This window comes from Ambystoma mexicanum, chromosome 5q (genome assembly GCF_040938575.1).
Source record: "Ambystoma mexicanum isolate Mex_15411 chromosome 5q, UKY_AmexF1_1, whole genome shotgun sequence".
NCBI lineage: Eukaryota > Metazoa > Chordata > Amphibia > Caudata > Ambystomatidae > Ambystoma > Ambystoma mexicanum.
In genome coordinates, this window is record NC_090933.1 from 8,942,137 (window position 1) to 8,967,916 (window position 25,780).

Sequence of the window (25,780 nt, forward strand, 5' to 3'; positions counted from 1 at the left end):
GTTTGGAACGGGAAGGAGTTGGATATCACATCTCATGTTATAGGAAGGGTCTCAGGTTTGGTATAAACATTGAGATATCACATCTCTGCTATCGGAAGTGTCTCAGGATTGGAATGGGAAGGAGTTGGATATCCCATCTCATGTTATAGGACGGGTCTCAGGTTTTTTATTAGAATCATTGAGATATCATATTGCATGCTGTAGGAAGGGTCTAAGGATTGGAATGGGAAGGACTTGGATATCACATCTCATGCTATAGATAGGCTCTCAGGTTTGGAAAGTGAAGGAGTTGGATATCACATTTCATGTTAGAGGAAGGATCTCAGGTTTGGTATTAGAGGCATTGAGATATCACATCTCAGGCTATAGGAAGGGTCTCAGGATTGGAATGGGAAGGAGTTGGATATCACATCTCATGCTATCGGAAGGGTCTCAGGTTTGGTATAAGCATTGAGATATCACATCTCATGCTATAGGAAGGGTCCAGGATTAGAATGGAAGGAGTTGGATATCACATCTCATGTTATAGGAAGGATCTCAGGTTTGGTATTAGAAGCATTGAAACATCACATCTCATGCTATAGGAAGGGTCTCAGGATTGGAATGGGAAGGAGTTGGATATCACATCTCATGCTATAGGAAGGGTCTCAGGATTGGAATGGGAAGGAGTTGAATATGACATCTCATGCCGTAGGAAGGGTCTCAGGTTTGGTATAAACATTGAGATATCACATCTCTGCTATCAAAAGGGTCTCAGGATTGGAATGGGAAGGAGTTGGATATCCCATCTCATGTTATAGGAAGAGTCTCAGGTTTGGTATTAGAAGCATTGAGATATCACATCTCATGCTATAGGAAGTGTCTCAGGATTGGAATGGGAAGGAGTTGGATATCACATCTCATGCTATAGGAAGGGTCTCAGGTTTGGTATAAGCATTGAGATATCACATCTCATGCTATAGGAAGGGTCCAGGATTGGAATGGAAGGAGTTGGATATCACATCTCATGTTATAGGAAGGATCTCAGGTTTGGTATTAGAAGCATTGAAACATCACATCTCATGCTATAGGAAGGGTCTCAGGATTGGAATGGGAAGGAGTTGGATATCACATCTCATGCTATAGGAAGGGTCTCAGGATTGGAATGGGAAGGAGTTGAATATGACATCTCATGCCGTAGGAAGGGTCTCAGGTTTGGTATAAACATTGAGATATCACATCTCTGCTATCAAAAGGGTCTCAGGATTGGAATGGGAAGGACTGGGATATCACATCTCATGCTATAGGTAGGGTCTCAAGTTTGATATTAGAAGCATTGAGATATCACATCTCATGCTATAGGAAGGGTCTGAGGATTGGAATGGGAAGGAGTTGGATATCACATCTCATGCTATGGGAAGGGTCTCAGGTTTGGTATAAGCAGTGAAATATCACATCTCATGCTATAGGAAGTGTCTAAGGATTGGAATGGGAAGGAGTTGGATATCACATCTCATGTTATAGGAAGGATCTCAGGTTTGGTATAAGCATTGAGATATCACATCTCTGCTATCGGAAGGGTCTCAGGATTGGAATGGGAAGGAGTTGGATATTCCCATCTCATGTTATAGGAAGGGTCTCAGGTTTGGTATTAGAAGCATTGAGATATCACATCTCATGCTATAGGAAGGGTCTCAGGATTGGAATGGGAAGGACTTGGATATCACATCTCATGCTATAGGGAGGGTCTCAAGTTTGATATTAGAAGCTTTGAGATATCACATCTCATGATATCGGAAGGGTCTCAGGATTGGAATGGGAAGAAGTTGGATATCACATCTCATGATAAAGGAAGGGTCTAAGGTTTGGAAGGGGAAGGATTTGGATATCACATCTCATGTTATATTACGGGTCTCAGGTTTGGTATTAGAAGCATTGAGATATCAAGTCTCATAGTATAAGAAGGGTCTCAGAATTGGAATGGGAAGGAGTTGGATATCACATCTCAAGCTATAGGAAGGGTCTCAGGATTGGAATGGGAAGGACTTGGATATCACATCTCATGCTATAGGAAGGCTCTCAGGTTTGGAAGGGGAAAGAGTTGGATATCACATTTCATGTTAGAGGTAGGATCTCAGGTTTGGTATTAGAGGCATTGAGATATCACATCTCATGCTATCAGAAGGGTCTCAGGAATGGAATGGGAAGGAGTTGGATATCACATCTCATGCTAAAGGGAGGGTCTCAGGTTTGGAAGGGGAAGGATTTGGATATCACATCTCATGTTATAGGAAGGATCTCAGGTTTGGTATTAGAAGCATTGGATATCACATCTCATGCTATCGGAAGGATCTCAGGTTTGGTATTAGAAGCATTGAGATATCACATCTCATGCTATCAGAAGAGTCTCAGGATTGGAATGGGAAGGAGTTGGATATCACATCTCATGCTATAGGGAGGGTCTCAGGATTGGAATGGGAAGGACTTAGATATCACATATCATGCTATAGGGAGGGTCTCAGTTTTGATATTAGAAGCATTGAGATATCACATCTCATGCTATCGGAAGTGTCTCAGGATTGGAATGGGAAGGAGCTGGATATCACATCTCATGCTAAAGGAAGGGTCTCAGGTTTGGAACGGGAAGGATTTGGATATCACATCTCATGTTATAGGAAGGGTCTCAGGTTTGGTATAAGCATTGAGATATCACATCTCTGCTATCGGAAGAGTCTCAGGATTGGAATGGGAAGGAGTTGGATATCCCATCTCATGTTATAGGACGGGTCTCAGGTTTGTTATTAGAATCATTGAGATATCATATTGCATGCTGTAGGAAGGGTCTAAGGGTTGGAATGTGAAGGACTTGGATATCACATCTCATGCTATAGATAGGCTCTTAGGTTTGGAAAGGGAAGGAGTTGGATATCACATTTCATGTTAGAGGAAGGATCTCAGGTTTGGTATTAGAAGCATAGAGATATCACATCTCATGCTATAGGAAGGGTCTCAGGATTGGAATGAGAAGCAGTTGGATATCACATCTCATGCTATAGGAAGGGTCTCAGGTTTGGTATAAGCATTGAGATATCACATCTCATGCTATAGGAAGGGTCTCAGGATTGGAATGGGAAGGACTTGGATATCACATCTCATGCTATAGGGAGGGTCTCAAGTTTGATATTAGAAGCTTTGAGATATCACATCTCATGATATCAGAAGGGTCTCAGGATTGGAATGGGAAGGAGTTGGATATCACATCTCATGATAAAGGAAGGGTCTAAGGTTTGGAAGGGGAAGGATTTGGATATCACATCTCATGTTATATTACGGGTCTCAGGTTTCGTATTAGAAGCATTGAGATATCAAGTCTCATAGTATAGGAAGGGTCTCAGAATTGGAATGGGAAGGAGTTGGATATCACATCTCAAGCTATAGGAAGGGTCTCAGGATTGGAATGGGAAGGACTTGGATATCACATCTCATGCTATAGGAAGGCTCTCAGGTTTGGAAGGGGAAAGAGTTGGATATCACATTTCATGTTAGAGGTAGGATCTCAGGTTTGGTATTAGAGGCATTGAGATATCACATCTCATGCTATCAGAAGGGTCTCAGGAATGGAATGGGAAGGAGTTGGATATCACATCTCATGCTAAAGGGAGGGTCTCAGGTTTGGAAGGGGAAGGATTTGGATATCACATCTCATGTTATAGGAAGGATCTCAGGTTTGGTATTAGAAGCATTGAGATATCACATCTCATGCTATCGGAAGGATCTCAGGTTTGGTATTAGAAGCATTGAGATATCACATCTCATGCTATCAGAAGAGTCTCAGGATTGGAATAGGAAGGAGTTGGATATCACATCTCATGCTAAAGGGAGGGTCTCAGGTTTGGAAGGGGAAGGATTTGGATATCACATCTCATGTTATCGGAAGGATCTCACGTTTGGTATTAGAAGTATTGAGATATCATATCTCATGCTATAGGAAGGGTCTCAGGATTGGAATGAGAAGGAGTTGGATATCACATCTCATGCTATTGGGAGGGTCTCAGGATTGGAATGGGAAGGACTTAGATATCACATATCATGCTATAGGGAGGGTCTCAGTTTTGATATTAGAAGCATTGAGATATCACATCTCATGCTATCGGAAGTGTCTCAGGATTGGAATGGGAAGGAGCTGGATATCACATCTCATGTTATAGGAAGGGTCTCAGGTTTGGTATAAGCATTGAGATATCACATCTCTGCTATCGGAAGTGTCTCAGGATTGGAATGGGAAGGAGTTGGATATCCCATCTCATGTTATAGGACGGGTCTCAGGTTTGTTATTAGAATCATTGAGATATCATATTGCATGCTGTAGGAAGGGTCTAAGGGTTGGAATGTGAAGGACTTGGATATCACATCTCATGCTATAGATAGGCTCTTAGGTTTGGAAAGGGAAGGAGTTGGATATCACATTTCATGTTAGAGGAAGGATCTCAGGTTTGGTATTAGAAGCATTGAGATATCACATCTCATGCTATAGGAAGGGTCTCAGGATTGTAATGGGAAGCAGTTGGATATCACATCTCATGCTATAGGAAGGGTCTCAGGTTTGGTATAAGCATTGAGATATCACATCTCATGCTATAGGACGGGTCTCAGGATTGGAATGGAAGGAGTTGGATATCACATCTCATGTTATAGGAAGGATCTCAGGTTTGGTATTAGAAGCATTGAGACATCACATCTCATGCTATAGGAAGGGTCTCAGGGTTGGAATGGGAAGGAGTTGGATATCACATCTCATCCAATAGGAAGGGTCACAGGTTTGGAATAGGAAGGAATTGGATATCACATCTCATGTTATAGGAAGGATCTCAGGTTTGGTATTAGAAGCATTGAGATATCACATCTCATGCTATAGGAAGGGTCTCAGGATTGGAATGTGAAGGATTTGGATATCACATCTCATGCTAAAGGAAGGGTCTCAGGTTTGGTAGAAGCATTGAGATATCACGTCTCTGCTATCGGAAGGGTCTCAGGATTGGATTGGGAAGGAGTTGGATATCCCTTCTCATGCTATAGGAAGGGTCTCAGGATTTGAATGGCAAGGAGTTGGATATCACATCTCATGCCATAGGAAGGGTCTCAGGTTTGGTATAAGCATTGAGATATCACATCTCTGCTATCGGAAGGGTCTCAGGCTTCTAATACCAAACCTGAGACCCGTAATATAACATGAGATGTGATATCCAAATCATTCCCCTTCCAAACCTTAGACCCTTCCTTTATCATGAGATGTGATATCCAACTCCTTCCCATTCCAATCCTGAGACCCTTCCGATATCATGAGATGTGATATCTCAAAGCTTCTAATATCAAACTTGAGACCCTCCCTATAGCATGAGATGTGATATCCAAGTCGTTCCCATTCCAATCCTGAGACCCTTCCTATAGCATGAGATGTGATATCTCAATGCTTCTAATACCAAACCTGAGACCCTTCCTATAACATGAGATGGGAATATCCAACTCCTTCCCATTCCAATCCTGAGACCCTTCCGATAGCAGAGATGTGATATCTCAATGCTTATACCAAACCTGAGACCCTTCCTATGGCATGAGATGTGATATCCTACTCCTTGCCATTCAAATCCTGAGACCCTTCCTATAGCATGAGAAGGGATATCCAACTCCTTCCCAATCCAATCCTGAGACCCTTCCGATAGCAGAGACGTGATATCTCATTGCTTCTACCAAACCTGAGACCCTTCCTTTAGCATGAGATGTGATATCCAAATCCTTCACATTCCAATCCTGAGACCCTTCCTATAGCATGTGATGTGATATCTCAATGCTTCTAATACCAAACCTGAGATCCTTCCTATAACATGAGATGTGATATCCAATTCCTTCCCATTCCAAACCTGAGACCCTTCCTATTGGATGAGATGTGATATCCAACTCCTTCCCATTCCAACCCTGAGACCCTTCCTATAGCATGAGATGTGATGTCTCAATGCTTCTAATACCAAACCTGAGATCCTTCCTATAACATGAGATGTGATATCCAACTCCTTCCCTTTCCAAACCTAAGAGCCTATCTATAGCATGAGATGTGATATCCAAGTCCTTCCCATTCCAATCCTTAGACCCTTCCTACAGCATGCAATATGATATCTCAATGATTCTAATAAAAAACCTGAGACCCGTCCTATAGCATGAGATATGATATCCAAGTCCTTCCCATTCCAATCCTGAGACCCTTCCTATAACATGAAATGTGATATCCAACTCCTTCCCATTCCAACCTGAGACCCTTCCTATAGCATGAGATGGGATATCCAACTTCTTCCAAATCCAATACTGATACCCTTCCGATACCATGAGATGTGATATCCCAATGCTTCTACCAAACCTGAGACCCATACTATGGCATGAGATGTGATATCAAACTCCTTCCCATTCCAATCCTGAGACCCTTCCTATAGCTTGAGGTGTGATATCCAACTCCTTCCCATTCCAATTCTGAGACCCTTCTTATACCATGAGACTGGATATCTCAATGCTTCTAATACCAAACCTGAGACCCGTCCTATAACATGAGATGTGATATCCAAATCCTTCCCCTTCCAAACCTTAGACCCTTCCTTTATCATGAGATGTGATATCCAACTCCTTCCCATTCCAATCCTGAGACCCTTCCGATATCATGAGATTTGTTATCTCAATGCTTCTAATATCAAACTTGAGACCCTCCCTATAGCATGAGATGTGACATCCAAGTCCTTCCCATTCCAATCCTGAGACCCTTCCGATAGCAGAGATGTGATATCTCAATGCTTATACCAAACCTGAGACCCTTCCTATGGCATGAGATGTGATATCCTACTCCTTGCCATTCAAATCCTGAGACCCTTCCTATAGCATGAGAAGGGATATCCAACTCCTTCCCAATCCAATCCTGAGACCCTTCCGATAGCAGAGACGTGATATCTCATTGCTTCTACCAAACCTGAGACCCTTCCTTTAGCATGAGATGTGATATCCAAATCCTTCACATTCCAATCCTGAGACCCTTCCTATAGCATGTGATGTGATATCTCAATGCTTCTAATACCAAACCTGAGATCCTTCCTATAACATGAGATGTGATATCCAATTCCTTCCCATTCCAAACCTGAGACCCTTCCTATTGGATGAGATGTGATATCCAACTCCTTCCCATTCCAACCCTGAGACCCTTCCTATAGCATGAGATGTGATGTCTCAATGCTTCTAATACCAAACCTGAGATCCTTCCTATAACATGAGATGTGATATCCAACTCCTTCCCTTTCCAAACCTAAGAGCCTATCTATAGCATGAGATGTGATATCCAAGTCCTTCCCATTCCAATCCTTAGACCCTTCCTACAGCATGCAATATGATATCTCAATGATTCTAATAAAAAACCTGAGACCCGTCCTATAGCATGAGATATGATATCCAAGTCCTTCCCATTCCAATCCTGAGACCCTTCCTATAACATGAAATGTGATATCCAACTCCTTCCCATTCCAACCTGAGACCCTTCCTATAGCATGAGATGGGATATCCAACTTCTTCCAAATCCAATACTGATACCCTTCCGATACCATGAGATGTGATATCCCAATGCTTCTACCAAACCTGAGACCCATACTATGGCATGAGATGTGATATCAAACTCCTTCCCATTCCAATCCTGAGACCCTTCCTATAGCTTGAGGTGTGATATCCAACTCCTTCCCATTCCAATTCTGAGACCCTTCTTATACCATGAGACTGGATATCTCAATGCTTCTAATACCAAACCTGAGACCCGTCCTATAACATGAGATGTGATATCCAAATCCTTCCCCTTCCAAACCTTAGACCCTTCCTTTATCATGAGATGTGATATCCAACTCCTTCCCATTCCAATCCTGAGACCCTTCCGATATCATGAGATTTGTTATCTCAATGCTTCTAATATCAAACTTGAGACCCTCCCTATAGCATGAGATGTGACATCCAAGTCCTTCCCATTCCAATCCTGAGACCCTTCCTATAGCATGAGATGTGATATCTCTATGCTTCTAATACCAAACCTGAGACCCTTCCTATAACATGAGATGGGATATCCAACTCCTTCCCATTCCAATCCTGAGACCCTTCCGATAGCAGAGATGTGATATCTCAATGCTTATACCAAACCTGAGAACCTTCCTATGGCCTGAGATGTCATATACAACTCCTTCTCATTCCAATCCTGAGACCCTTCCTTTAGCATGAGATGTGATATCTCAATGCTTATACCAAATCTGAGACTCTTCCTATAGCATGAGATGTGATATCCAATTCCTTCCCATTCCAATCCTGAGACCCTTCCTATAGCATGAGATGTGATATCTCAATGCTTATACCAAACCTGAGAGCCTACCTATAGCATGAGATGTGATATCCAAGTCCATCCCATTCCAATCCTTAGACCCTTCCTGCAGCATGCGATGTGATATCTCAATGATTCTAATACCAAACCACAGACTCTTCCTATAACATGAGATGGGATATCCAACTCCTTCCCATTCCAATCCTGAGCCGCTTCCGATAGCAGAGATGTGATATCTCAATGCTTATACCAAACCTGAGACCCTTCCTATAACATGAGATGTGATATCCAACTCCTTCCCGTTCCAAACCTGAGACACTAACTATAGCATATGTGATATCCAACTCCTTCCCATTCCAAACATGAGACCCTTCCTATAGCAAGAAAGTAATATCCAACTCCTACCCATTCCAATCCTGAGACCCTTCCTATAGCAAGAGATGTGATATCCAAATCCTTCATATTCCAATCCTGAGACCCTTCCTATAACATGAGATGTGATATCCAACTCCTTCCCATTCCAACCTGAGACACTTCCTATAGCATGAGAAGGGATATCCAACTCCTTCCCAATCCAATCCTGAGACCCTTCCGATAGCAGAGATGTGATATCTCAATGCTTATACCAAACCTGAGACCCTTCCTATGGCATGAGATGTGATATCCAACTCCTTGCCATTCAAATCCTAAAACCCTTCCTATAGCATGAGATGTGATATCTCTATGCTTCTAATACCAAACCTGAGACCCTTCCTCTAACATGAGATGGGATATCCAACTCCTTCCCATTCCAATCCTGAGACCCTTCCGATAGCAGAGATGTGATATCTCAATGCTTATACCAAACCTGAGAACCTTCCTATGGCCTGAGATGTCATATACAACTCCTTCCCATTCCAATCCTGAGACCCTTCCTTTAGCATGAGATGTGATATCTCAATGCTTATACCAAATCTGAGACCCTTCCTATAGCATGAGATGTGATATCCAATTCCTTCCCATTCCAATCCTGAGACCCTTCCTATAGCATGAGATGTGATATCTCAATGCTTATACCAAACCTGAGAGCCTACCTATAGCATGAGATGTGATATCCAAGTCCATCCCATTCCAATCCTTAGACCCTTCCTACAGCATGCGATGTGATATCTCAATGATTCTAATACCAAACCAGAGACTCTTCCTATAACATGAGATGGGATATCCAACTCCTTCCCATTCCAATCCTGAGCCGCTTCCGATAGCAGAGATGTGATATCTCAATGCTTATACCAAACCTGAGACCCTTCCTATAACATGAGATGTGATATCCAACTCCTTCCCGTTCCAAACCTGAGACACTAACTATAGCATATGTGATATCCAACTCCTTCCCATTCCAAACATGAGACCCTTCCTATAGCAAGAAAGTAATATCCAACTCCTACCCATTCCAATCCTGAGACCCTTCCTATGGCATGATATGTGATATCCAACTCCTTGCCATTCAAATCCTAAAACCCTTCCTATAGCATGAGATGTGATATCTCTATGCTTCTAATACCAAACCTGAGACCCTTCCTCTAACATGAGATGGGATATCCAACTCCTTCCCATTCCAATCCTGAGACCCTTCCGATAGCAGAGATGTGATATCTCAATGCTTATACCAAACCTGAGAACCTTCCTATGGCCTGAGATGTCATATACAACTCCTTCCCATTCCAATCCTGAGACCCTTCCTTTAGCATGAGATGTGATATCTCAATGCTTATACCAAATCTGAGACCCTTCCTATAGCATGAGATGTGATATCCAATTCCTTCCCATTCCAATCCTGAGACCCTTCCTATAGCATGAGATGTGATATCTCAATGCTTATACCAAACCTGAGAGCCTACCTATAGCATGAGATGTGATATCCAAGTCCATCCCATTCCAATCCTTAGACCCTTCCTGCAGCATGCGATGTGATATCTCAATGATTCTAATACCAAACCAGAGACTCTTCCTATAACATGAGATGGGATATCCAACTCCTTCCCATTCCAATCCTGAGCCGCTTCCGATAGCAGAGATGTGATATCTCAATGCTTATACCAAACCTGAGACCCTTCCTATAACATGAGATGTGATATCCAACTCCTTCCCGTTCCAAACCTGAGACACTAACTATAGCATATGTGATATCCAACTCCTTCCCATTCCAAACATGAGACCCTTCCTATAGCAAGAAAGTAATATCCAACTCCTACCCATTCCAATCCTGAGACCCTTCCTATAGCAAGAGATGTGATATCCAAATCCTTCATATTCCAATCCTGAGACCCTTCCTATAACATGAGATGTGATATCCAACTCCTTCCCATTCCAACCTGAGACACTTCCTATAGCATGAGAAGGGATATCCAACTCCTTCCCAATCCAATCCTGAGACCCTTCCGATAGCAGAGATGTGATATCTCAATGCTTATACCAAACCTGAGACCCTTCCTATGGCATGAGATGTGATATCCAACTCCTTGCCATTCAAATCCTAAAACCCTTCCTATAGCATGAGATGTGATATCTCTATGCTTCTAATACCAAACCTGAGACCCTTCCTCTAACATGAGATGGGATATCCAACTCCTTCCCATTCCAATCCTGAGACCCTTCCGATAGCAGAGATGTGATATCTCAATGCTTATACCAAACCTGAGAACCTTCCTATGGCCTGAGATGTCATATACAACTCCTTCCCATTCCAATCCTGAGACCCTTCCTTTAGCATGAGATGTGATATCTCAATGCTTATACCAAATCTGAGACCCTTCCTATAGCATGAGATGTGATATCCAATTCCTTCCCATTCCAATCCTGAGACCCTTCCTATAGCATGAGATGTGATATCTCAATGCTTATACCAAACCTGAGAGCCTACCTATAGCATGAGATGTGATATCCAAGTCCATCCCATTCCAATCCTTAGACCCTTCCTACAGCATGCGATGTGATATCTCAATGATTCTAATACCAAACCAGAGACTCTTCCTATAACATGAGATGGGATATCCAACTCCTTCCCATTCCAATCCTGAGCCGCTTCCGATAGCAGAGATGTGATATCTCAATGCTTATACCAAACCTGAGACCCTTCCTATAACATGAGATGTGATATCCAACTCCTTCCCGTTCCAAACCTGAGACACTAACTATAGCATATGTGATATCCAACTCCTTCCCATTCCAAACATGAGACCCTTCCTATAGCAAGAAAGTAATATCCAACTCCTACCCATTCCAATCCTGAGACCCTTCCTATAGCAAGAGATGTGATATCCAAATCCTTCCCATTCCAATCCTGAGACCCTTCCTATAACATGAGATGTGATATCCAACTCCTTCCCATTCCAACCTGAGACACTTCCTATAGCATGAGAAGGGATATCCAACTCCTTCCCAATCCAATCCTGAGACCCTTCCGATAGCAGAGATGTGATATCTCAATGCTTATACCAAACCTGAGACCCTTCCTATGGCATGAGATGTGATATCCAACTCCTTCCCAATCCAATCCTGAGACCCTTCCGATAGCAGAGACGTGATATCTCAATGCTTCTACCAAACCTGAGACCCTTCCTTTAGCATGAGATGTGATATCCAAATCCTTCACATTCCAATCCTGAGACCCTTCCTATAGCATGAGATGTGATATCTCAATGCTTCTAATACCAATCCTGAGATCCTTCCTATAACATGAGATGTGATATCCAATTCCTTCCCATTCCAAACCTGAGACCCTTCCTATTGGATGAGATGTGATATCCAACTCCTTCCCATTCCAACCCTGAGACCCTTCCTATAGCATGAGATGTGATGTCTCAATGCTTCTAATACCAAACCTGAGATCCTTCCTATAACATGAGATGTGATATCCAACTCCTTCCATTCCAATCCTGAGACCCGTCCTATAGCATGAGATGTGATATCTCAATGCTTATACCAAACCTGAGACCCTTCCTATAGCATGAGATGTTATATCCAACTGCTTCCCATTCCAATCCTGAGACCCTTCCTATAGCATGAGATGTGATATCTCAATGCTTCTAATACCAAACCTGAGATCCTTCCTCTAACATGAAATGTGATATCCAACTCCTTCCCTTTCCAAACCTAAGAGCCTATCTATAGCATGAGATGTGATATCCAAGTCCTTCCCATTCCAACCCTTCGACCCTTCCTACAGCATGCAATATGATATCTCAATGATTCTAATAACAAACCTGAGACCCGTCCTATAACATGAGATGGGATATCCAACTCCTTCCCATTCCAATCCTGAGACACTTCCGATAGCAGAGATGTGATATCTCAATGCTTATACCAAACCTGAGACCCTTCCTATAACATGAGATGTGATATCCAAATCCTTCCCGTTCCAAACCTGAGACCCTTCCTTTAGCATGAGATGTGATATCCAGCACCTTCCCATTCCAATCCTGAGACACTTCCGATAGCATGAGATGTGATATCTCAATGCTTCTAATATCAAAACTGAGACCCTCCCTATAGCATGATATGTGATATCTAAGTCCTTCCCATTCCAATCCTGAGACCCTCCCTATAGCATGAGATGTGATATCCAACTCCTTCCCATTCCAATCCTGAGACCCTTCCTATAGCATGAGATATGATATCTCAATACTTCTAATACCAAACGTGAGATCCTTCCGATAACATGAGATGTGATATCCAAATCCTTCCCCTTCCAAACCTGAGACCCTCCCTTTAGCATGAGATGTGATATCCAACTCCTTCCTATTCCAATCCTGAGACTCTTCTGATAGCATGAGATGTGATATCTCAATGCTTCTAATACCAAACCTGAGATCCTTCCGATAGCATGAGATGTGATATCTCAATGCTTCTAATACCAAACCTGAGATCCTTCCTATAACATGAGATGTGATATCCAAATCCTTCCCCTTCCAAACCTGAGACCCTCCCTTTAGCATGAGATGTGATATCCAACTCCTTCCCATTCCATTCCTGAGACCCTTCTGATAGCATGAGATGTGATATCTCAATGCCTCTAATACCAAACCTGAGATCCTACCTCTAACATGAAATGTGATATCCAACTCTTTCCCCTTCCAAACCTGAGAGCCTTCCTATAGCATGAGATGTGATATCCAAGTCCTTCCCATTCCAATCCTGAGACCCTTCCTATAGCTTGAGATGTGATATCCAACTCCTTCCCATTCCAATTCTGAGACCCTTCCTATACTATGAGACTTGATATCTCAATGCTTCTAATACCAAACGTGAGACCCGTAATATAACATGAGATGTGATATCCAAATCCTTCCCCTTCCAAACCTTAGACCCTTCCTTTATCATGAGATGTGATATCCAACTCCTTCCCATTCCAATCCTGAGACCCTTCCGATATCATGAGATGTGATATCTCAAAGCTTCTAATATCAAACTTGAGACCCTCCCTATAGCATGAGATGTGATATCCAAGTCCTTCCCATTCCAATCCTGAGACCCTTCCTATAGCATGAGATGTGATATCTCAATGCTTCTAATACCAAACCTGAGACCCTTCCTATAACATGAGATGGGAATATCCAACTCCTTCCCATTCCAATCCTGAGACCCTTCCGATAGCAGAGATGTGATATCTCAATGCTTATACCAAACCTGAGATCCTTCCTATAACATGAGATGTGATATCCAACTCCTTCCCATTCCAATCCTGAGACACTTCCTATAGCATGAGATGTGATATCTCACTGCTTATACCAAACCTGAGACCCTTCCCATAGCATGAGATGTGATATCCAACTCCTTCCCATTCCAATCCTCAGACCCTTCCTATAGCATGAGATGTGATATCTCAATGCTTCTAATATCAAACTTGAGACCCTACCTATAGCATGAGATGTGATATCCAAGTCCTTCCAATTCCAATCCTGAGACACTTCCTATAGCATGAGATGTGATATCCAACTCCTTCCCATTCCAATCCTGAGACCCTTCCTATAGCATGAGATATGATATCTCAATACTTCTAATACCAAACGTGAGATTCTTCCGATAACATGAGATGTGATATCCAAATCCTTCCCCTTCCAAACCTGAGACCCTCCCTTTAGCATGAGATGTGATATCCAACTCCTTCCTATTCCAATCCTGAGACCCTTCTGATAGAATGAGATGTGATATCTCAATGCTTCTAATACCAAACCTGAGATCCTTCCGATAGCATGAGATGTGATATCTCAGTGCTTCTAATACCAAACCTGAGATCCTTCCTATAACATGAGATGTGATATCCAAATCCTTCCTCTTCCATACCTGAGACCCTCCCTTTAGCATGAGATGTGATATCCAACTCCTTCCCATTCCATTCCTGAGACCCTTCTGATAGCATGAGATGTGATATCTCAATGCCTCTAATACCAAACCTGAGATCCTACCTCTAACATGAAATGTGATATCCAACTCTTTCCCCTTCCAAACCTGAGAGCCTTCCTATAGCATGAGATGTGATATCCAAGTCCTTCCCATTCCAATCCTGAGACCCTTCCTATAGCTTGAGATGTGATATCCAACTCCTTCCCATTCCAATTCTGAGACCCTTCCTATACTCTGAGACTTGATATCTCAATGCTTCTAATACCAAACATGAGACCCGTAATATAACATGAGATGTGATATCCAAATCCTTCCCCTTCCAAACCTTAGACCCTTCCTTTATCATGGGATGTGATATCCAACTCCTTCCCATTCCAATCCTGAGACCCTTCCGATATCATGAGATGTGATATCTCAAAGCTTCTAATATCAAACTTGAGACCCTCCCTATAGCATGAGATGTGATATCCAAGTCCTTCCCATTCCAATCCTGAGACCCTTCCTATAGCATGAGATGTGATATCTCAATGCTTCTAATACCAAACCTGAGACCCTTCCTATAACATGAGATGGGAATATCCAACTGTTAGGAAAGATTTCGTAATTGTAGGTAATTTTCCTTCCATGTGGCAACCCCTAAACTTTTTGCTGTTGTTTTCACCTTGTTATTGACTTTGCCAGAGAAGTGCAGCCTTCTGCCGCACTCCTCTGGGCTTTCGCTCCTTTCTTACGGGGAAACTGACATGCCCTTAAGACAGTCAGTACCGGGGAACGCTGTTTCCCGTAGTTTCTTTTATCGTGTTGCGGCTTTAGTGCAACATGACACAAGAGGGCACTGTAAGCTAAGTTACAGCTCTCTTGGGTCTCTAGCCTTCTACAGGCCCTAGATACTCTTTTAGGATGGTATTTGATCGGTGCAAGTCATTCAGGGACTGGAATGGTGGCAGCGATCGTTTTGTTTATTTTGAGCTCCTTTTGGCGTTCTGAGCACGTTTTTCGCACTGAACCCAAAATGGTGGCCTGGCTCCCAAAATGGCCAGACCACGAGGCTCCTTTGTCTTGTCCACTGACCGTCTTGCTCCCTTCACCTTCCCCAGGTCGAGCGACCCGGGGCCTTCCTTATTTGGGCATGTACTTTCCCGCGAAACGTGGTTGCTTTCGCGGGCTTCTACATGTCGTTTGTGTGCCTCCAGGGTGTGGGCTGGGATGTCTGGTCCCAATACACATCCTGGGTGCCAGAGAGTCTAGGGTGGTGTGAATGCCTGGGACCACCGTGGTCCGTGATTGGTCCACGTATGGTATGTGTGTTGATGAGCGGATCTCCCATTGGCTCCCCTCCGTTTTGGCGTGAAGGGAACCGTGGATAAGAGGGGGCTGGAAACACCACTACCATGTCGATCTCCTGAGTTCTCACGAACGAAGGAATACAGGAGCCAAGTATCCTGCAACCACGAGGCTGGACCGAGGAATCGCTGGTGACCCGCTGAAGGAATCCTCCTTTGCACTGCTGTCGTCCTGTGAAACCCTTTCCTCCTTTGATCGAACCAGAAGGCCTGTACTGGTGCTTCGACCTTTGGAATAGCAGGAACAGCTATTCCCGGCGACTTCATCATCTCCTGCCAAGTAAGCCTTCGGAAGTGTCTCTGGGCCATCCAGTTGACTGACCAGCTTACAAGGGAGTCCTGCTCTGTAACCGCCGCCAGGTTGTGTTGTATTTCGAGTCCTTGTCACTCTCCCACGCTTCGTACACTTGGCGTTCCCAAGTCTGAAGGGAGGAGTGTACATTTGGCTCGAATACACACGGCCGCTCCGTTGTCCTGCTGCGGCAACAAACTGTGCCGGTTTCGTCGATTGGGACGTCTTTTTGCTCTACACGACTACGAGGCGTTCCCTGCTCTTCTGAACCTGCCAGCTGCTGAAACTAACGTGGAGAAGCCTGGGTCTGCTTGCTTCGGGGACCGGTGAGTAGTATAGCTAGGATCTGGTCGCCCTCCTGCAGTATCCCATTGCTTTTCCCTGCTGTGTAAAAACAGCACCCTTTTGCCGTACTCGCGCTCTGCTTCTGCTCGCTGTGGAGGCTGCGCTTGAGTTGCGGAACCTGTTCTCCTTCTGCTGTGCACTAACCTGAACTGCCTGACTTCCTCCGAAGAGCTTCTCCTTTTGCCCGTTGGCACCGGCGTGGCAGGTACTTTGAGCACAAGGCTCCACTCTTCGCAGGGCTCGGACTTCCATCTAGTTAGGTGCCTCTGAAGGCGAACTGAGTCTAAAGCGTTATCGCACTGCCTGTTTTCCTTCCCTGGCAGGTGGACTACACATTTCGTGCCTCTAATGCTTAAGACTGTCGTATTTGTATATATATTGTGTTGATATGGTATGTGTTGGTTTAATACTGTGATATTGTGATTTTTTCGCTACGGTCATTATTTTAAAGGCCTTAAAATAAATGTGTATATATTTTTGATATAACAACTGTTTGGAGTAGTTTGTAAGCGCTCTTGCTTTGTGTGCTCATTGCGGGCTTTCAGTCACCCTCACCCCTCTTGAGACCTAGTCTTGACCGCCGCGATCGCTACCTTGATTGGTCTGGCTCGTCCAGAGGTTACCCTGTTCCAAGTAATTAGGTGCGCCTTCTGAACTTCTGTGCCACCAGGACAGAGTTCAGAAATCCGTCTTAACAAATTGGTGTACAGCGGTGGGATACGACTGAGGGTATCCAGTGTTGCGCTCGAACTAAGGCATTTCAGGTTATTCCAACCAGTACACGTAGTGAATTGTTGTGGTATAACTTTAAAAAGGCCATAGTCCTATCAAACAGTATGGAAACAAATACCTTGTTAACTTTAAATGCTTCCAAATCAGAAACATTGAAGAAGATGTGTGCGAAGAGAGGTGTTTCCTCTCAAGGCACTAAATTGGAAATGATCCAAAGAATCGTGGCGTGGCAAGAAGCGCAGCTTGACGCTATAACTTCTGAGGACAGTGCAGAAGGTGGTGGGGCTGCTCTCACTGGTAGAACCGACGGTTCTGCCGCTGCACTGATCCATCGCGACCACGAGGACAGAGAGGACGAGATGTCTAATGTTTCCTCTGCCAGTGTTGATGGGGATGCTATGCTTGAATTCAAGAAGCAAGAGCTGCGGTTTAGGCAGCAGGAGCTTGAATTCAGCATAGCCAAACTAAAAATCGAACAGGCAGAAAAACAGAAAGACAGGGATCACCAGTTGGAACTGGCCAAGCTTCAGGTTGCAAATGGGTCCCAGGGTCCTGGACATGGGTCTGGGGCCTCCTCTCATCCATGGTTTCCAAAAGATCTGCTCAGTGTGTATGAAGAACGGAATGACATTATGGACTGGCTGAATGCGTTTGAGTATGCATGCGAAGTTCAGAAAGTTGCCAATGCTGATAAGATTGCGTGGTTACTCAGCAGACTGCCCCATTCTGGCTGTAGTGCCATTATGGAAATGTCAAAGGCTGAGCGAGCTGATTTCGCAATGTTAAAGCAAACTCTCATTTTAAAGTTTGGGAAGACTCCGGCCCAATATTTGAAACGTTTCAGAGAGTATAAGAAAAAGGAAGGTGGTACTTGGGTATCTTATGTCGCTGAATCTTTGAAAAACTTAACTGGCTGGGTCGAAGGTTATAAGGTTTCTACCTTCGAAGGCATGATAAATCTTGTCATGCTGGAACACATTTTTGGTTCTTCTTCCCCGGAGCTTAAGCCGCATTTGGCCGATTCGAAGGAGATAGATCCTAAGAAGCTGGCCATTGCAGCAGATTTATGGGTGTCACATCGAGTGTCCCATAAGGACAAAACTCATCCTGGTAAGCAGGAGGAAGGGAAAAAGTCCAAAGATATGGAGGGTGGGGAATCTGCTAAATCTTCTTCCCATAAGGGCCACAAAAAGAAAAATAAGGGTAAGACACAAGAGAACTCACAGGGTAGTGGAGGTCCGCCTCCGCAACAGAACTCTGGTTACAATAAGCCTCCCTACGTAAACAGACCCACTGGGGCTTGTTTTTCTTGTGGAGCAACTGACCATGTGAAGGGGGATCCCCGGTGTAAGGTTAGACCTTTGGGGGTCCACTCCGCTAATCTGGCCTTCTCCTCCTACGAGGAAGAAGAGATTACAGGAGCATCCTTCTCCTCAGACTAGTTTCCCAGCGGAATAGAGGCTGAGGTAGTTTTAGTGTCCCTAGGTTCCTGGGAGCCGAAAGTCGCAGAGGCTTATGCTAGGATTCCGGATAATACCAAGCACTACTTTAAAGACAGTGTGCTGATCACTGGAGTGGATACTCCAGCTCTTAGGGATAGTGGGTGCAGTCGCACTGTAGTGGATTCTACCTTGGTAGACTCAGAGGAAGTTGCCAGAGCTACTCTGATGCCCACTAAGTTGGCTGACGGCCCCCTCCGTATGTTTCCAGTAATACCTGTAAATCTTACTTTAAATGGTACAGCAGTCAGGATTCCAGTGAGCATTCAGAGAAACGTCCCGGGAAAGGTCTTGTTAGGTAATGATCTCAGAGCTTTAGGGCTCGTAGGAGACACTGCCGAAAGACCCTACACACGGTCTCAAGCACGGGCAGCATTGGCCAAGTCCAATACGCCGCCCCAGCCGAAGGGGAAACCCAAGGCGAAAGGAGTCTACAAGTCAAAACGAGGGAAAGAGAATATTCCCCCGAGCTCGCCTACCACTGCGGTGGAGGAAGTTGGTCAATCGCCCGGGCCTGACGAGGAGGTGGCGATGCCTGAAGTATTCGACCCCAACGATCATCCTGAACTAAAAGACTTGTTAGTTGAAGGAGGTCCTGATAGGGACGAATTCAGTAAAGGCCAACGTGAGTGCCCATCTCTGGAAGGCCTAAGGAGACAGGCCTGCTCCCAGCTTGAGGGTGAACCTCCTGGGAAGCATAGGATTTATTGGGAAGGTGGACTCCTGTATAGTGAGCCCACAGAGTCTACAGAAGGAGACCATAGGAGGTTGGTGGTTCCCCTTGCTGTTAGGCCCTTCCTCCTGCAGTTGGCGCATGAAGTTCCCCTTGCTGGTCACCTTGGTATGAAGAGGACCAAGCAAAGGTTATCCATGCACTTCTACTGGCCCAAGATGGGGGTGCAAGTAGAAAGTCACTGCAGGAGTTGTGCCTCCTGCCAGTTGTCTGGTAAGGTTGGCGTGACAATCCAAGCTCCGTTGGTACCGCTCCCAGTTGTGGGGGTACCATTTGAAAGGGTAGGGATCGACATGGTTGGTCCCCTTGACCCGCAAACATCCTCGGGCAATAGGTTTATCCTGGTGCTGGTCGACCATGCAACCAGGTATCCTGAGGCCATCCCATGGAAAACTGTAACTGCCAAGTCAGTTGCAGAAGCTTTACTCGGCATATTTACTAGGGTTGGCTTCCCTAAAGAAGTTGTGCCGGATGATGGCAGCAACTTTATGTCGAAGTATAGGCAGGCTATGTGGAAAGAATGTGGGGTCACCTACAGGTTCTCTTCTGCATACCACCCCCAGACCAATGGTCTGGGGGGCGTTTCAACAGGACGTTAAAGAGCATGATTGGGGCTCTGGAGGAGCCTCAGAGAAGAAAATGGGATCTTCTTGTTTCATGCTTACTGTTTGCCTACCGAGAGGTACCACAGGAGGGTGTTGGCTTCAGCCCCTTCGAACTTCTGTTCGGTCATCCCGTACGGGGACCCTTAGCCATCGTCAAAGAGGGATGGGAGATGCCCACTCCCCCTGTTACTACCAACGTAGTTGATTATGTGCTAGGGCTCAGAAAACGGATGGTACTTCTGATGGGCTTGGCTAGTGATAAATTGAAGGCAGGGCAAGCGCTGGTGAAACATTGGTACGACCAGAAAGCTTCCCTCATCAACTTTACACTTGGTCAGCAAGTCCTGATCATGAATCCCATAAGGCCTCGAGCTTTACAGGACAAATGGTCAGGCCCTTACCCAGTGGTGGAGCCCCTGGGTGAGGTTATCTATTCAGTGGACCTTGGAAGGCCTGGACAGGCTCCAAAAGTGTTTCACGCGAATAGGCTGAAGGCTTTCGGCCCAAGCGTCGAAATCGCAGCACTGCTACTGGCTTCAGACGTTGCGGGAGAGGAGTCTGAACCTCTCCCCGACCTGTTCCCAAGCAGTCCTTCAGATAGCTCTTTTGAGGGGGACCAAGTGGCCCCTCACCAAAATGGACAAGGCTCAGTGGTTTACCTTGGACATGAAGTAGGTGGAGGGAGGAGACAGCCTCTACTCAGTCAGGTACAAGCAGTACAAGACTGGCCTACCCCCACTACGCAAACCCAAGTGAGAGCCTTTTTAGGACTCACGGGGTATTACCGCAATTTTGTGGCAGACTATGGCACCATAGCTGCTCCTCTGACTGCCCTCACAACTCCGAAGAAACCCAAGAAGGTAACTTGGACCGACGAGTGTGAGAAGGCCTTCAATGGCTTAAAAGACTCCTTGTGCCAGGCCCCTGTCCTTAGGGCCCCTGATTATCAAAGACCTTTTATCGTGCAGACGGACGCCTCTGACACTGGGATAGGAGCTGTACTATCACAAGTAGATGAGAAGGGTAAGGAACACCCTATCGGTTTTATTAGTCGCCAGCTTAAGGACAGAGATCTCAGATGGTCCACGGTAGAGAAAGAATGTTTCTCTGTTGTGTGGGCCCTAAGGAAGCTGAGGCCCTACCTCTATGGGACCCACTTCACTGTGCAAACTGATCATAAGCCGTTAAAGTGGCTAATGAACATGAAGGGGGAGAATCCAAAGTTGCTTAGGTGGTCCATAAGTCTTCAAGGCTTCGACTTCACTATTGAGCATAGGCCAGGTGTCCAACATAGCAATGCTGATGGGTTGTCCAGAATGTTTAACCGACCTGAACAAGAGACTCATCCAGGGGTGGATTAGTTCCCCCTGTCCATAGTCTGGGAGGGGTGAGTGTTAGGAAAGATTTCGTAATTGTAGGGAATTTTCCTTCCATGTGGCAACCCCTAAACTTTTTGCTATTGTTTTTAACCTTGTTCTTGACTTTGCCAGAGAAGTAAAGCCTTCTGCCGCACTTCTCTGGGCTTTCGCTCCTTTTCTTATGGGGAAACTGACATGCCCTTAAGACAGTCAGTACCGGGGAACGCTGTTTCCCGTAGTTTCTTTTATCATGTTGCGGCTTTAGTGCAACATGACACAAGAGGGCACTGTAAGCTAAGTTACAGCTCTCTTGGGTCTCTAGCCTTCTACAGACTCTAGATACTCTTTTAGGATGGTATTTGATCGGTGCAAGTCATTCAGGGACTCGAATGGTGGCAGCGATCGTTTTGTTTATTTTGAGCTCCTTTTGGCGTTCTGAGCACGTTTTTCGCACTGAACCCAAAATGGTGGCCTGGCTCCCAAAATGGCCAGACCACGAGGCTCCTTTGTCTTGTCCACTGACCGTCTTGCTCCCTTCACCTTCCCCAGGTCGGGCGACCCGGGGCCTTCCTTATTTGGGCATGTACTTTCCCGCGAAACGTGGTTGCTTTCGCGGGCTTCTACATGTCGTTTGTGTGCCTCCAGGGTGTGGGCTGGGATGTCTGGTCCCAATACACATCCTGGGTGCCAGAGAGTCTGGGGTGGTGTGAATGCTTGGGACTACCGTGGTCCGTGATTGGTCCACGTATGGTATGTGTGTTGATGTGCGGATCTCCCATTGGCTCCCCTCCGTTTTGGCGCGAAGGGAACCGTGGATAAGAGGGAGCTGGAAACACCACTGCCATGTCGATCTCCTGAGTTCTCACGAACGAAGGAATACAGGAGCCAAGTATCCTGCAACCCAGAGGCTGGACCGAGGAATCGCTGGTGACCCGCTGAAGGAATCCTCCTTTGCACTGCTGTCGTCCTGTGAAACCCTTTCCTCCTTTGATCGAACCAGAAGGCCTGTACTGGTGCTTCGACCTTTGGAATAGCAGGAACAGCTATTCCCGGCGACTTCATCATCTCCTGCCAAGTAAGCCTTCGGAAGTGTCTCTGGGCCATCCAGTTGACTGACCAGTTTACAAGGGAGTCCTGCTCTGTAACTGCCGCCAGGTTGTGTTGTATTTCGAGTCCTTGTCACTCTCCCACGCTTCGTACACTTGGCGTTCCCAAGTCTGAAGGGAGGAGTGTACATTTGGCTCGAATACACACGGCCGCTCCGTTGTCCTGCTGCGGCAACAAACTGTGCCGGTTTCGTCGATTGGGACGTCTTTTTGCTCTACACGACTACGAGGCGTTCCCTGCTCTTCTGAACCTGCCAGCTGCTGAAACTAACGTGGAGAAGCCTGGGTCTGCTTGCTTCGGGGACCGGTGAGTAGTATAGCTAGGATCTGGTCGCCCTCCTGCAGTATCCCATTGCTTTTCCCTGCTGTGTAAAAACAGCACCCTTTTGCCGTACTCGCGCTCTGCTTCTGCTCGCTGTGGAGGCTGCGCTTGAGTTGCGGAACCTGTTCTCCTTCTGCTGTGCACTAACCTGAACTGCCTGACTTCCTCCGAAGAGCTTCTCCTTTTGCCCGTTGGCACCGGCGTGGCAGGTACTTTGAGCACAAGGCTCCACTCTTCGCAGGGCTCGGACTTCCATCTAGTTAGGTGCCTCTGAAGGCGAACTGAGTCTAAAGCGTTATCGCACTGCCTGTTTTCCTTCCCTGGCAGGTGGACTACACATTTCGTGCCTCTAATGCTTAAGACTGTCGTATTTGTATATATATTGTGTTGATATGGTATGTGTTGGTTTAATACTGTGATATTGTGATTTTTTCGCTACGGTCATTATTTTAAAGGCCTTAAAATAAATGTGTATATATTTTTGATATAACAACTGTTTGGAGTAGTTTGTAAGCGCTCTTGCTTTGTGTGCTCATTGCGGGCTTTCAGTCACCCTCACCCCTCTTGAGACCTAGTCTTGACCGCCGCGATCGCTACCTTGATTGGTCTGGCTCGTCCAGAGGTTACCCTGTTCCAAGTAATTAGGTGCGCCTTCTGAACTTCTGTGCCACCAGGACAGAGTTCAGAAATCCGTCTTAACAAATTGGTGTACAGCGGTGGGATACGACTGAGGGTATCCAGTGTTGCGCTCGAACTAAGGCATTTCAGGTTATTCCAACCAGTACACGTAGTGAATTGTTGTGGTATAACTTTAAAAAGGCCATAGTCCTATCAAACAGTATGGAAACAAATACCTTGTTAACTTTAAATGCTTCCAAATCAGAAACATTGAAGAAGATGTGTGCGAAGAGAGGTGTTTCCTCTCAAGGCACTAAATTGGAAATGATCCAAAGAATCGTGGCGTGGCAAGAAGCGCAGCTTGACGCTATAACTTCTGAGGACAGTGCAGAAGGTGGTGGGGCTGCTCTCACTGGTAGAACCGACGGTTCTGCCGCTGCACTGATCCATCGCGACCACAAGGACAGAGAGGACGAGATGTCTAATGTTTCCTCTGCCAGTGTTGATGGGGATGCTATGCTTGAATTCAAGAAGCAAGAGCTGCGGTTTAGGCAGCAGGAGCTTGAATTCAGCATAGCCAAACTAAAAATCGAACAGGCAGAAAAACAGAAAGACAGGGATCACCAGTTGGAACTGGCCAAGCTTCAGGTTGCAAATGGGTCCCAGGGTCCTGGACATGGGTCTGGGGCCTCCTCTCATCCATGGTTTCCAAAAGATCTGCTCAGTGTGTATGAAGAACGGAATGACATTATGGACTGGCTGAATGCGTTTGAGTATGCATGCGAAGTTCAGAAAGTTGCCAATGCTGATAAGATTGCGTGGTTACTCAGCAGACTGCCCCATTCTGGCTGTAGTGCCATTATGGAAATGTCAAAGGCTGAGCGAGCTGATTTCGCAATGTTAAAGCAAACTCTCATTTTAAAGTTTGGGAAGACTCCGGCCCAATATTTGAAACGTTTCAGAGAGTATAAGAAAAAGGAAGGTGGTACTTGGGTATCTTATGTCGCTGAATCTTTGAAAAACTTAACTGGCTGGGTCGAAGGTTATAAGGTTTCTACCTTCGAAGGCATGATAAATCTTGTCATGCTGGAACACATTTTTGGTTCTTCTTCCCCGGAGCTTAAGCCGCATTTGGCCGATTCGAAGGAGATAGATCCTAAGAAGCTGGCCATTGCAGCAGATTTATGGGTGTCACATCGAGTGTCCCATAAGGACAAAACTCATCCTGGTAAGCAGGAGGAAGGGAAAAAGTCCAAAGATATGGAGGGTGGGGAATCTGCTAAATCTTCTTCCCATAAGGGCCACAAAAAGAAAAATAAGGGTAAGACACAAGAGAACTCACAGGGTAGTGGAGGTCCGCCTCCGCAACAGAACTCTGGTTACAATAAGCCTCCCTACGTAAACAGACCCACTGGGGCTTGTTTTTCTTGTGGAGCAACTGACCATGTGAAGGGGGATCCCCGGTGTAAGGTTAGACCTTTGGGGGTCCACTCCGCTAATCTGGCCTTCTCCTCCTACGAGGAAGAAGAGATTACAGGAGCATCCTTCTCCTCAGACTAGTTTCCCAGCGGAATAGAGGCTGAGGTAGTTTTAGTGTCCCTAGGTTCCTGGGAGCCGAAAGTCGCAGAGGCTTATGCTAGGATTCCGGATAATACCAAGCACTACTTTAAAGACAGTGTGCTGATCACTGGGGTGGATACTCCAGCTCTTAGGGATAGTGGGTGCAGTCGCACTGTAGTGGATTCTACCTTGGTAGACTCAGAGGAAGTTGCCAGAGCTACTCTGATGCCCACTAAGTTGGCTGACGGCCCCCTCCGTATGTTTCCAGTAATACCTGTAAATCTTACTTTAAATGGTACAGCAGTCAGGATTCCAGTGAGCATTCAGAGAAACGTCCCGGGAAAGGTCTTGTTAGGTAATGATCTCAGAGCTTTAGGGCTCGTAGGAGACACTGCCGAAAGACCCTACACACGGTCTCAAGCACGGGCAGCATTGGCCAAGTCCAATACGCCGCCCCAGCCGAAGGGGAAACCCAAGGCGAAAGGAGTCTACAAGTCAAAACGAGGGAAAGAGAATATTCC